Source organism: Lygodium microphyllum, chromosome 27 (assembly GCF_053477565.2).
Source record: "Lygodium microphyllum isolate KBCC chromosome 27, Lygodium_microphyllum_v1.1.10, whole genome shotgun sequence".
NCBI classification, from domain to species: Eukaryota; Viridiplantae; Streptophyta; class Polypodiopsida; order Schizaeales; family Lygodiaceae; genus Lygodium; species Lygodium microphyllum.
In genome coordinates this window covers 58,128,674-58,143,152 of record NC_141161.1, presented here as the reverse complement: position 1 = coordinate 58,143,152, position 14,479 = coordinate 58,128,674, and positions in this window count along the sequence as shown.

Here is a 14,479-nt window from a genome sequence, read left to right as displayed (position 1 = left end):
ATAGAACTAAAAGTCATTTAAAAGAAAAAACAAGTGACGTTTTAGTTAGTTTTGGAGATTTTATAAAAAGAAAAAAATAAAGAAAAGTGACTGGTGAAATCGCGCACGCTGTGATCGCACTCTATAGGCAGTAGACATCACTTTGAACAGAGAAAAGAAGAAGGAGTGAGCTGAGAGATTTCTGAACAAGTTTCTTGAGGTTTTACCCCCCTTTTGGAGCCAATGCAACCATCAAATTTATGATCCGAGCATCAGATCACTGATTCTTCCAAGAGCCCCTCCACTCTTGTTCTCAACCTTATCCCCTCCACTCTAATTCACTATAAATATGAGGCATGGAGAGGCATAAGAGAGCATAAGGAGACCCTGAGAGGTTGCGAGTGAGAGGTAGAGAGAAGGATACCCCCTCCAAGATATAGTGAGAGAGAGAGAGAGAGAGAGAAGAGTTACCCCGAGAGGCTGTACAATTCCCTCTATCTCGATCCTTGACTTACCCACCTTCTCTTATCCTCTCCTATCTCAAATCTATTCCGTCTTCTTAATCTCTTGAGTTTACTTGCGAATGATGGTGTCCAAGCGAAGAATGTCGCATGTGGATGGTAATCCTACAACCAGCAATGAGGCTTTCGATGAAGACATCACTATTAATCCAACTGCAGTTCCGGTCGTAAGTAATGTATTTCTAAATGGATAGATGCTTGTTTTGATTCTTGTATGAGATATGCTAGGCCCCATACTATGATGCATGAGTATAGGTCATGGGAAGGGATAAATTTCATCTCACATAGTCAAAAGATCAAGCTTGCAAAGTGCATGTATCAAGGGAAGTTAATTGCACCTATTTGCATATGGCTTGTTTATTGATACAGCAATTACAAGGAGGAATAAGTCAAGGGTTATGAATGGCATAATCATGACATTAAAAATTGTGTATGCAAGTATTAAGTAAATTTTGCATAGAATTGCTCTTTGATCCCAAGGGGGAGAGCGAATATGCAATGGAATTCTTATTGCATCTATTCTTGTATTGTTTGGAAAAAATACAATTAGTTTTGGTTGGTTGATTGAACAATACCCTTTTTTTTTTTACAATCATTTGATTGTTGCATTGTGATTTGGATAAATATTCCAAGTGCTTGTGTTTGATGGTAAAAGCATGGCAAGGGTCCGTAATGATAGGTAGCCATGGGAAATAAAGGAACGTTTTCCTAGAAGATGATATTAGGGCTAATTGCCTTGATTATGATTGACTCTTAATTCAATTCATTAAGGAAGGATATTTTGCATGCATGGATCATCTCCAAGATCGCACCGCGGATTACCCCAAGAAGGCACTGTTCGATTCACAGGCCAATGGTCGAGTGGTGAAAAGGCCAACCACGGAAAGTGTGTCTCACTCTTAGGTTACTTGGGTTCAGGGAAGTTGTGGACACCCCTTGCTGAGTCCGGAATGTAGTTGTAGACTGTTGTGAGCCCAACGTCTAGGGCATTGGAAGATCCTATTCTATATAAAGGATGGAAATTTTGGTGTCATGTGATTTGGATTGAGTACTTCTATTGGATAGAAGGGATACATAATTCTCATGTATGGGCACGAGACAAAGATTAACTTAAAGATAAGTTAAGAAATTTGTTTGTCAAAAGGACTACTTGTTTTGTTTTTGTGTCTACGCTATAAATTATGCGAACGAACCATGTTTCCTAAAAGGCTTAATTAATGAAGCTGATTTTAAAAGTCGCACATAAATGTGGTAGGACCTAATTAGAAAACTAAAGCTATCAAGGGAAGCGGGGGGTCAGAATCCCCGATGGGTCCATTGTACGACAAGGTGGTCCCGAAGAACTGGGAGGCTTCTCACAAGGATTTATCGCTGGTTGACTTTAGATATTGTTAGGTTAGAACCCGATTCATGCCATTTTAGGGGACCGAAATGGGACTATGCCCTATGGGCACAGAGGTTGAGCAATGCATCCCTCTGGTTTCCCATTCTCTTTGAACCAAGAGTGGTATGGATCTGCTCTGGATTGGGTATTTTTGCGTAAAGTAGGATGCCCAAAACTCGACACTAGAATGCTGTTAGGAGACCTTGACAACTAGGAACCCAGATTTTAGGTCAATCCTACTAGGTTCGACTGTGAACATTCTGTTGCAAGGCGGGTTCAAGAAACCCTGGGCGACAAACCCCAGAACATTCCATGGGATTTCCATACAGCGACGCTTAGATTCGTTTCTCGATGGACCACTAAAACGTGCTTGGATAGCTGATAGGGAGGCACGTTACATCACCTTGCTATAAAAACCTTTCTTTGGTCAAATCTATAAGGAGGAACACCCCCTTGGACTAATGAAGTGGGAAGAGAGAGAGAGAGAGAGAGAGAGTGTGTGTGTGTGTGTGCGCACGCATGCACATATGCAATGTAATCTGGATGCAATCAATTATACTTGAAAGAAATGCCCTAGTTCTTGAAAATGAAGGGCAAATCAATTTCTTCAAGGAGGAATGCATGTGATGTCCTCACACATCTCCATGTGACCCCCACTAAGGCTTGATGTTCAATATTCAAATATAATTTTCTTTTCTATTTTTTAATTCATACCCCCCTCCCCTTGCCCTATGGAATCGCTCACCTACCCTCCAAAACTGAATCAAACTCTTACTTAATTTGTTCCCCCTCCCCCTAATACTCAATCAATGTGCCTCTCTTCCTCACCCCACTATATACACTAGCTCCCTCTTCTTAGGTTTGTCATGACACATTTTTCCTCCCAAGTAAACAAAGTGGTAAGAGAGAGAAATGAAATAATTTATCAACATTTTCAAAAGGCCAAAACGATCTATAAGACCATAAGTTATAATAATTTGTAAAATGGCACAATTTTTAGAGAAAATAAACAATAAAGAAAAAGAAATCTAAATCCAAATGCTGATAATAGAAAACCTAGTTGTCATGGAAACCATAAAATATAGTATCTTTTAGAGACTTCTAAGAGTTTAATTGGAATTCTAGAATGTTCTAAAAGATTCATTGACGATTCTAGAAGAGTTCTTGCATCAATGCTTACATCAAAATTGGTTATATGAGCATTGCTTATGTCATCATACTTATGTTAATAAATGTTATCCCATATCTAAAAGCTATCATTAACAACCTTACTTTACTATAAATAGGGATCTTAACCTACAAGCACTTCAGTCTTGCCAACAACAATTGTGAGGCTCTTGCAATATGAAGTTAGTTCAAGCCTTATATCTCTAATTCTTGAGTTGCCTCATCTTTGATCTAGTCTTGTATTAAGATCTTGTCTTGTGTTGTGAATCTAGCCTTGTTGTAAACATCATTGTATCAATATCATACCAAGAAATATATTTGTGTACCCCAACTTCTTATAATAAAGAATCAAGTTCTTTTTCTTCTTCTTTAAGATATTCTCTTGTAAGTTATGAGGTGATGATCCTTGTCTTTGCCAAGTCCTTGTCTCCTTCATAGCACTAGCTAGTAGTATCATAGGTGATGAACTTGACCCAAGAGGGCCATGAGTGTAATATCATCTCAAGAAATCCCTCATTGGTCACATTTATGCATAGACTTAATTTCATCCCATGTAAAGAAGAACATGGGGGGACTTGTCCCTAGCTTAAGAAACAATGTATTCAAATCCTCATGTGCATATGTTATCAATGTATATATCAAGATCTAGGATGTCTAGATTGGTTAAGTTGAACCATTTGCCTTGGATATTTCTCTTGCATGTAGAATGAGAGTGGTCTAAGGCTATGTAGGTGATCCTCATGAAGAAGTCTATGAGTAATCTCAAGATGGGACTCTGACAAGCTAATGCTGTATCTCTAAGGATGGTCTTTCTAAGTCCTCATATCTCTATGAGAAAAAGAATAAGGCATCTCGATTTGTGTAGCCCATGGCTCTCAAGAGTGGCCCAAACCCATTCCTAAAGAGACCATGGTGAAATCAAGAAAAATTTACAAACAAGGCATGTATTAGATATTGAACATTTGATTAAGAAATACCATTATTAACACATGTACTCTTGAATTCAACAATGGGATATGGGTAGATTTCCTATTGCTTCACGGATTCACTCTTCACCTCTCTTAAGAAAGTATACAAGCAAGTAAGAAAATTAGTGATTCCAAGATTTTCATATATACACCTTAAGGGGCAAGAAAAAGAAGAAGAAGAAAAAAATGATGATGATGTTGATGATAAAGGAGATGGAGGAGAGCTTCTTCACTCTCGATACTTTCTCACCTCCTCACATAGAACCTCACTCTCATCACTCTCAACAAGGATGGGAAGAAGAGAAGGATAGTAAGAGAAGATGAGAGCTTCACTCTCCCAAGTTCCTCACTCACACACACATATACACACTCTCCCTCCCCTTCACATGTGTGGTAGAAGATGAATGGTAGTAAAAAGGAAGAAGAAGATGGAGACTCTCACGTTTCACACACTTGAATATGCTCTTCCACCCAGGTTTGGATTTTATGCATGGCTTTAGGTTCTGGGTTTGCACCTATAAGTCGAGTACCCTTTCAAATTTTTGTCTCTTGATTGATTCTAATGTATGCATACACCTCGAGTTATTTGGGAAATTCCCCTTGATTGGATGGAAGATTAGTGCCCACAACCTCTTACATTGTAGGTCTTCCCAACTAAATTTGAGATATTGTACAATTTGCACAAGAGCAAGCCTTGATCTTGATTAAATAAAATAATGCAATACCTCATGATCACACTATTTGAATGATAGTCCCTAAAACATTATTATTACAATCAAAGAACATAATCCTATATTCATGGATTGATACTAAGCACATGGCATACTGGACTTGGATCTCGGGGAAGTTACTATATGTATATCATCTACATGACGTGCGTTCAAGGCTTATTTATGAATACCCTTATTTGTGAATTTTTCTTGAATAAAACATAATCTTTTTCTATTCAATTTGTAAATAACCCCTTTATATTACAACATTTTGTATTAAAAAATGTATAAGTATGATATTTTAAAAATACCTTATTTTGAACCCATGTGATGCACACATATATTCATGAGTAACTTACCCGAGACTTAGATGAAACTTCTATTGTTTTAGTAGATGAATGTTCATGGAATCAATTTTCTCTCATACAATCAACTCACTTTGTTCCCATTATCATCCACTCTCTCTTCCTTCTCCCAAGTAGATAAGAGAGTAACAATGGCAAGCTTGTAGTAGGGTCACATTCTTACCTCAACAAATACATAAAGCCTCGAATATGCCTTCATGATCCAAGTGATGCTCCTTCAATCCACTTCCTTCACTCCTTTCTACCATGTTGTTCCACGAGTGGTCTACAAAAAAAAGGAGAATATAAAGAAGAAGAAGAACAAGTAGTAGTAGTGGTAGTGGTAGTGGTAGTGGTAGTGGTAGTGGTAGTGGTAGTGGTAGTGGTAGTGGTAGTGGTAGTGGTAGTGGTAGTGGTAGTGGTAGTAACAATGGCAAGTAACAATGGCAAGCTTGTAGTAGGCTCACATTCTTACCTCAACAAATACATAAAGCCTCGAATATGCCCTCATGATCCAATTGATGCTCCTTCAATCCACTTCCTTCACTCCTTTCTACCATGTTGTTCCACGAGTGGTCTACAAAAAAAAGGAGAATATAAAGAAGAAGAAGAACAAGTAGTAGTAGTAGCAGTAGCAGTAGCAGGAGCAGTAGCAGGAGCAGCAGCAGCAGCAGCAGTGGCAGCGGCAGTGGCAGCGGCAGTGGCAGTGCCAGGAGCAGGAATAGTATCAGCAGTAGCAGTAGCAGTAGCAGTAGCAGTAGCAGTAGCAGTAGCAGTAGCAGTAGCAGTAGCAGTAGCAGTAGCAGTAGCAGTAGCAGTAGTAGTAGCAGTAGCAGTAGCAGTAGCAGATGGAGAAGAGATACTTCACTCTTGATCTCTCACATGCACTCTATCTCTCTCACTTCATCACACATGATCTCACTCTCATCAATCTCAGCATGAATGGGAAGAAGGGAATGATGGAAAGATAATATAAGAGCATCAATCCCAAGCTCTTATATTCTCTCTCACTTCATCACACATGATCTCACTCTATCTCTCTCACTTCATCACACATGATCTCACTCTCATCAATCTCAGCATGAATGGGAAGAAGGGAATGATGGAAAGAGAATATAAGAGCAGCAGCAGCAGCAGCAGCAGCAGCAGTAGCAGCAGCAGCAGCAGTAGGAGCGGCAGTAGTAGTAGTAGCAGCAGCGACAGTGGCAGCGCTAGGAGTAGGAGCAGGAGCAGGAGTAGTAGCAGCAGTAGCAGTAGCAGTAGCAGTAGCAGTAGCAGTAGCAGTAGCAGTAGCAGTAGCAGTAGCAGTAGCAGTAGCAGTAGCAGTAGCAGTAGCAGTAGCAGTAGCAGTAGCAGTAGCAGTAGCAGTAGGAGTAGCAGTAGCAGTAGCAGTAGCAGTAGCAGTAGCAGTAGCAGTAGCAGTAGCAGTAGCAGTAGCAGTAGCAGTAGCAGTAGCAGTAGCAGTAGCAGTAGCAGATGGAGAAGAGATACTTCAATCTTGATCTCTCACATGCACTCTATCTCTCTCACTTCATCACACATGATCTCACTCTCATCAATCTCAGCATGAATGGGAAGAAGGGAATGATGGAAAGAGAATATAAGAGCATCAATCCCAAGCTCTTCACTCACTATCTCTCACCCTCTCACTCTTCACATTTGCACAAAATATGGAAATGCTCAAGTTTTCACTCACCAAAATATACTTTTGCATTTAATTTTGGCTTTTGTACATGGGCTTTAGGTCATAGGGTTTCACCCATAAGTTGGGTGTCCTTTTCACTTTTTGGCTCTTTCACTATTCTAGTTTATGCATATACCCCAACATAGTTGGATGTACTCCCTCATAGAAGAAGGAGTTGTGCTTGGGGTCCAAATAATAGTTGAAAGAATGATCATTCACCTTTATTCCATCTATGCACCACATGTGTCGATGAAGCTCACTTTTGGGAGACCCTCAAATCCTTGCTAATGATACAGATTCATTCTATATTCCTATTTAGATGATGCTGAAGATTGCATCCTCTTAAGGATGCCAAAGTGGTCCCCCCACTATTTATGTTCAACAATTGTCTTCTTAAGGACAAGAAGATGGTTATGAAACTCTATGGTACATGGAAAGAAGTAGCAAATAAAGTGCCTAATAAGCTTGTAGTAGGCTCACCTTCTTACCTCTACAAATACATGAAGCCTCGAAGATGGGTGAAATCCTATGACCTAAAGCCCATGTACAAAAGCCAAAATTAAATGGAAAATCATATTTTGGTGAGTGAAAACTTGAGCATGTCCACTACCACTACCACTACCACTACCACTACCACTACTGAGGGCTAAGGGTTGAAAAGATGAGTGGGTTTCCTCTTACTCACCCAACCTCCAATCCTCACTAAGAGAGCTAAAGAACAGTACCACCTAGCCAAAGGGAGGATGGGCTAGGATATCCCATTCCTAAGTTAATGGAAAGAACCAAAACACAACTTCACAAGAGAGAATTTGTAGTCCATCTTAAGGGAAATGAAGATGATGGAAGATTAAGAGAGGTGATGGCTCCTAATTTCTCCCATGAACATATATATGGCAAGAGGAAATAAGGATTCCTCACCAATAGATCATATGGCAAGTCTTACTTAATAATTTTAAGTATGAATGTAAAGAGAGAATTAGAAAAGAGTACATATGATCTGGACACCATATAATCTAGACATCATATTAGAATATGAGAGAGAGGGACAGAGATGAGAAGAGAAAGAGACAAGAGGAGAATAGGTGGAGAAAGCTTGCCATTATGTATTCATGGAATGCTATATAAAAAAAGAGTCTCACTCATAGCTTACCTCAAAGACATGGACTAGCATAAGGGTGTTGCATAATATGCTCTTAGTGGCTCCCCTTTGGGCTTGCTGATCTAAAGTGCTCTCATGTGCTTGTGATTGTCTCTTTTTACATCTCCATGGGTACCTTATATAGCCTTCATGAGGGATTAAATTAGGCTAATACTCTTGATTAACATAATCCTAGATTATGTATGGCATCTTTGAAAATATGGAGAATAGTGGATAGGACAAGTCCCCACCTTGTTCATCATGAAAGAAGCCAAGGGTGGTGGTAGACAAGCTAGAGAAAGGGAGCTAGATTACAAGAGGTGGGTGCCCAAAGCACATTATTATAATATATTTACAAAAAGAATAAGATAGAAAGTTGATGTGATAAGGGTGAAAGAGAGAAGAAATTTGTGTGCAGCTAGTAGTCTGTGCCTTCGTAACTTCAAATCAATGAAGAATCTATAAAAAGTTTCTTCTGCAACTTTGTAGACCAGGTCAAAACCGATCATGCAACACGTGAATTTTCTTGAAATTTGATTTTCCTTGGATTTATTGAAATGATAAAAAATTGATTCCAAAAGCTGCTTTGACTTTGGTTCCTTATATATATATAAATACATATAAGCATGTGATAGAGGGGGTCCATGCTTCTAAGCTTTTGTGTAAGATCCAAATGACACCATGATGTGGACATTGACTTGTATACAAGGGTGAGGTGTCCTCTAATGATGGTGATAGATTCCAAATGTTGCTGATGTAGGTGGAACCAAAGTATAGTTGGAGGCTAGTCCTTTGAAAAAATCTATGCACTCACTCAACCCCTAGGTGTAATCCATTTTCGTCTTTACTAAAATAACCCATCCATTTTACCCTTTACATAGACATCCCTCCTAAGAACTTGTTCCCTCACTTGCTAGAGTTATTATAACCGAGAACCAATGTAGCATACCTAGTACTTGAAGAGTAAACCCAAAGTGATAAAATGTAGGGTTTAAGCTATGGGTAAGGCTCTTGATAGGGGTTTTGGCCAAATTTTGTGGTAGAAATCCGATTTGTAAAAAATCCAGATCACTACTACTGCTACTGCTATTGCCACTGCCACTGCCACTCCTCAAGTCCTTGCTAATGCTGCAGATTCGTTCTATATTCCTATTTAGATTATGCTGAAGATTGCATCCTCTAAAGGATGCCAAAGTGGTCCCCCTACTAATAATGTTCAACAATTGTCTTCTTAAGGACACGAAGATGGTTATAAAACTCTATGATACATGGAAAGAAGCAGCAAATAAAGTGCCTAGTAAGCTTGTAGTAGGCTCACCTTCTTACTTCTATGAATACATGAAGCCTCAAAGATGCCCTCATGATCCAAGTGATGCTTCTTCAATGCACTTCCTTCACTCCTTTCTACCATGTTGTTCCTTGAGTGCTCTAAGAAGAAGAAGAAGTAGTAGTAGTGGTAGTGGCAGTGGTAGTGGTAGTGGTAGTGGTAGTGGTAGTAGCAGCAGGAGCAGCAGTAGCAGGACAAGCAGCAGTAGCAGCAGTAGCAGCAACAATAGTAGTAGTATGAGGAGTAGGAGAAGAGATACTTCACTAGTACTAGTAGTAGTAGTAGGTGGAGAAGAGATACTTCACTCTTGATCTCTGACATGCACACACTCTCTCTCACTTCCTCACACATGAACTCACTCTCATCAATCTCAACATTAATGGAAAAAAGAGAATGATGGAAAGAGAATACAAGAGCATGAATCCCAAGCTCTTCACTCACTATCTCTCACCCTCTCACTCTTCACATTTGCACAAAACATGGATATGCTCAAGTTTTCACTCAGAAAAATATGCTTTTCCATTTAATTTTGGCTTTTGTACATGTTCTCTTAGGTCATAAGGTTTCACCCATAAGTTCGGTACCCTTTTCACTTTTTGGCTCTTTGACTATTTTACTTTCTACATATACCCCGACATAGTTGGGTGTACTCCCTGATAGACGAAGGAATGGTGCTTGGGGTCCAAATAACACTTGCAAGCATGCTCATTTTCCTTTATTCCATCTATACACCACATGTGTCGATGAAGCTCACTTTTGGGAGGCCCTCAAGTCCTAGCTAATGTTAGAGATTCATTCTGTATTCCTATTTAGATGATATTGAAGATTGCATCCTCCTCAGGATGCCAAGGTGGTCCTGTCAAGGTTGTGGGAGAGAAGGATGGAGTCTCACTTGTAGCTTTCTCACTTACACAATGGGGGAATACACACAAAGGTGGAGGCTGAAAACAATTTTCCTCTTCTTAGTTGTGTAAGCCAAAAAGAACTCTAGTACAAAGAAATAGAAGAACCCTATATATGGGTCTCAAACCAAACTCAACTAACTAAGGTGACATATTAACCGAGCCACGAACTAGAGTAGATAAGAATAGTTGTCATCTAGTTATTATTCATGGGCGGTGTACCAACCACATCTGTAGAAGCTAACAAATCGGTGACATAAATGCACAACGGTCACCCTAGCATATCACGAGTGGAGCTCGATATCTCAACACTCCCCTTGGAGCTCAATCCCAATTCCTGCACACCAAGCAGGTCTCTGAACTTGCGCAGCTTCTCTGCGCCCAATGCCTTCGTAAATATGTCAGCTATCTGATCCTCTATGCTAACATAAACTAGATTAATAAGACCTAGTAAAACCCTCTTCCGCACATAGTGATAATGCACCTCAATGTGCTTTGTTCTAGCAAGATAGACTGGGTTATTTACCAAGTGTATACTACTCATGTTGTCACAATAAATGACAACTGGCCCATCTAGGTTGATGTATATCATAAAGTAGCTTATGCAACCAAGCTACCTCACATGCAGGCATTGCTGCGCCCCTGTACACTCAGCCTCTGTGCTCAACAAGGCAACTGTAGGCTATTTCTTGCTACTCCAAGTGATTGCAGCACTCCCAAAAGAGAACACATATCCACTGGTAGATCGTCTATCAGAAATACTACCAGCCCAATCAACATTAGTGTATCCATGCAACTGTATCTGAACCCCAGTCTCATAAAGTAGTCCATACTGCAATGTGGACTTCACGTACCTCAGTATGCATCTAGCTGCATCCAAATGCGGTTTCCTTGGAGGCTGCATAAACTGACTTACCAATCCAATAGCATAGCTTAAATCTGGCCTGGTAATAGTCATATAAATCAAACTTCCTACTATGCATCTGTACATAGTAGGGTCTTCCAAAAGCTCACCTGCATCTGCGCTCAGCTTCACATTCTGCTCCAAAGGAACTGAAATAAGCTTACAGCCTGTCATCCCATATTTGGACAGCATGTCCAATCCATATTGCCTTTGCAAGAGCCGTATCCCACTTGGTGATCTAATCACCTCAATGCCCAAGAAATAATGCAGCTCTCCCAAATCCTTCATCTTAAACTTATGCTTCAATAGCATTTTCACATGAAGGATATCTTCATCACTGTCACCTGTCATAATCAAATCATCAATATAAATGACAAGTAGCATAATACCTTTCTTTATTTTTCTCACATAAAGTGAGAAATCTGCCTTGGAAATCTGAAAGCCAATAGTGACAAAATACTATCCTATCTTGTCAGACCATGCTCTAGGTGCTTGCTTCAAGCCATACAAGGCTTTCTTCAACCTGCAAACAAACTCAGGATGAAGAGCATGCACATAACCTGGTGGCTGCTACATATAGACCTCTTCTTGCAAATCACCATGCAAGAAGACATTCTTTACATCCATTTGATGTAAAGACCATCCCTTTGATGCAACCATAGCAATGACTGCTCTTACGATTGCCATCCTTGCAACCAAACTGAATGTTTCTTCATAATCAATGCCATATGTTTATGCATACCCCTTGACTACTAATCTTGCCTTGTATCTATTCACAGAAACCATCTACATTGTGTTTCACTTTATAAAACCACTTACAACCAATTGCATTCTTATCTTTAGGCAAAGGTACCAATTCCCATGTAGCATTTTCTTCCAAGGCATCCATTTCTTCATCCATGGCTTTCTCCCATTTTTATTTTCCCGTGGCTTGCTCAAAAGAAGTGGGTTCTGGTTCTTGTATCACTTTGACCATATAAGCATAGTGAATGGCTGTAAATCCATCATATTTCAGCCTATCCATAGGATACCTAGCTCTGGTAGACCTGCGCAAAGTAGGTTCACTCCTAGGTGCTCTCAAAACATCCCTAGTCTTCCTTACTCGAGGTGTAACAATAGAAGAAATACCCAACTCATCATCAATGCTCTGTTCTGAGCCACTAGATTCACCATCCACATAAGAGTGACCTGCATTCACATAAAAAATGGGCTAATCTACATTCTCTTTTCCTTTTCGTGATACCTACATACCACTATCTACATTGCTTTGAGAAGATTCTCAATCTGCCTGTTAATGGCGAAGAATGTGAACCACTGCTAGAGGACGCTCCAGGTCCACTAATATCTTGTGATTGTTGCTGTGAATTCTATGCAGCATTATCATTTTATGCATCTACATTATCAATCACATTTATTGGTTTATACCAGCTACTCATCTCATCAAAAACAACATCTCTGCTCACTTTAAACTTACGAGTAGAAGGGTTATAGCATCTATACTCTTTTTGTTGCAGAGAGTAACCAATAAAGATGCACTTCTTAGCTTTTGGATCCAACTTGGATCTCAACTCATCTGGCACATGAACATAGGCAATGCAATAAAAAAATTTCAAATGAGAAATATCTGGTTTCCTACGAGTATACCTCTCCTCTGGAGTCATGCCATGTATTGCTGTAGTGGGAGTCCTGTTCATTATGTAGACTGTTGTAGCAACTGCCTCAGCCCAGTAAAAATCTGGCAAGTCTTTTTCATTGAGCATGGCACGAGATACCTCTCCAGTATGCCTATTTTTTCTTTCTGCAATTCCATTTTGCTGTGGGGTATGACTACATGAATATTGCTGCTTTATGCCATGCTCCTACAAGAACCTTGCAAACTCATTTGAGAGGTACTCTCTCCCTCCATCTGACCTTAGGCATTTTATTTGTAGGCTTGTTTCTTTTTCAACCATAGCTTTAAGAGTTTTGAAATGCCCAAAAACTTTATTTTTCTTTTTCATAAAGTACACCCAAATTTTTTTGCTATAGTCATCAATAAAAGTGACAAAATAATGATAGCCTCTAATAGATGTAGCTTTAGTAGTCCACACATCAGAGTGGATTAATTCCAATGGCTTCTTACTGTTGAGAATCAGAGTTTGTAGTAGTAGAATGTGTGCACAAGAGGGAGAGAAGAGCTCAAAGTACAAGAATGAAATCTTGCTTACTAAGTTGCTTAGAGTGCAACTTGGGTACACTCTCTCACAAATGATAGTGACCCATAGGCTGTTTATATAGCCCTTTTCCAGCTAGGGTTAGGGTTTCCCCTGCCCCTAGGGCTATTCACATCCATCTGCCCTTATACTCCCTTGCTTATAGTGGGTTTCTATGCCCATCTCCTAACACCCCCCCTCAATGCGAGGGTGGCATTGGATTACAAGACATGCAAAAGATCCCCCCCTTTTTGGGATGCCTTTATAAATCAGGCTTACAAGGTTGTTTTGGGTAGATGATTTAAATAGTCAAAATAGTCGATCTTCATATGAATTGGAGACATAGTTGGCCACCAATTCTTTGGGTATTTCAGGAGTGTTGGGGCATTTACTTGTTATATACCCTGTCTTCTTGCATTTGTTACATTTCATCTTCTCGGGATACTTCTTCCAGCAGTTGTTTACAAGATGTCCTTTTTTCTTACAAAAAGAACATTTAGTGAGAACTGTATGAACCAATACTTGTTCACGGGAATTTGAAGTTACTTGACTGTTGCTTCTTTCTTTGTGGTTCCTCTTTTCTTCATCCAAACAGGATTGAATGGTACTTGCCAAAGTAGGGTCTGGAATGTTGGTGCGAGTGGTTACAAGAGTAGGAAACACCTGTTTTACAGCTTTTAGGAGAATAGCAATAGCATCTTCTTCAAGTATTGGAGCTTGTACAGAAGCAACCTGTGCCATAAGTCCCTTCATATGAGAAATGAATTTTCCCAAATCTTCTCTTGAACGATATTCCAAGCTAAAGAATTCAATTTTAAGGAAGATTTTAGTATTCTTGCCAGTGGCTCCATAGAGCTTTTCAAGCTCATCCCATTTTTCTTTAGCAGTGTTTAGTTGATCAACATGATGAATCAGGGATTCATCTAAGTGTAGCATTATGATTGCTTGAGCACGTTGGTCATCCTCTATATCAATCATATTTGCAGAGTTTACAACTCTACTGCCTTGAATAAGAGGCCAATACCCTCTCTCCATCATTTTGTATTTTATAAGTACCTGCCATGGATGGAAATCCTTACCATCAAACTTTCGAATTTGAGGATGGACATCAACGTATGTTGTGGTCATTGGGAAGGTCTTACCACTTGTTAGGACAAGGGCAGTGTCTAGTCCCTTACAAACCTTTCACTGAATGCGGAAGCAAATTAGACACAGTGAAGTCAAAATTGGAATGAAGAGAAAGGCTGAAAATCATATAA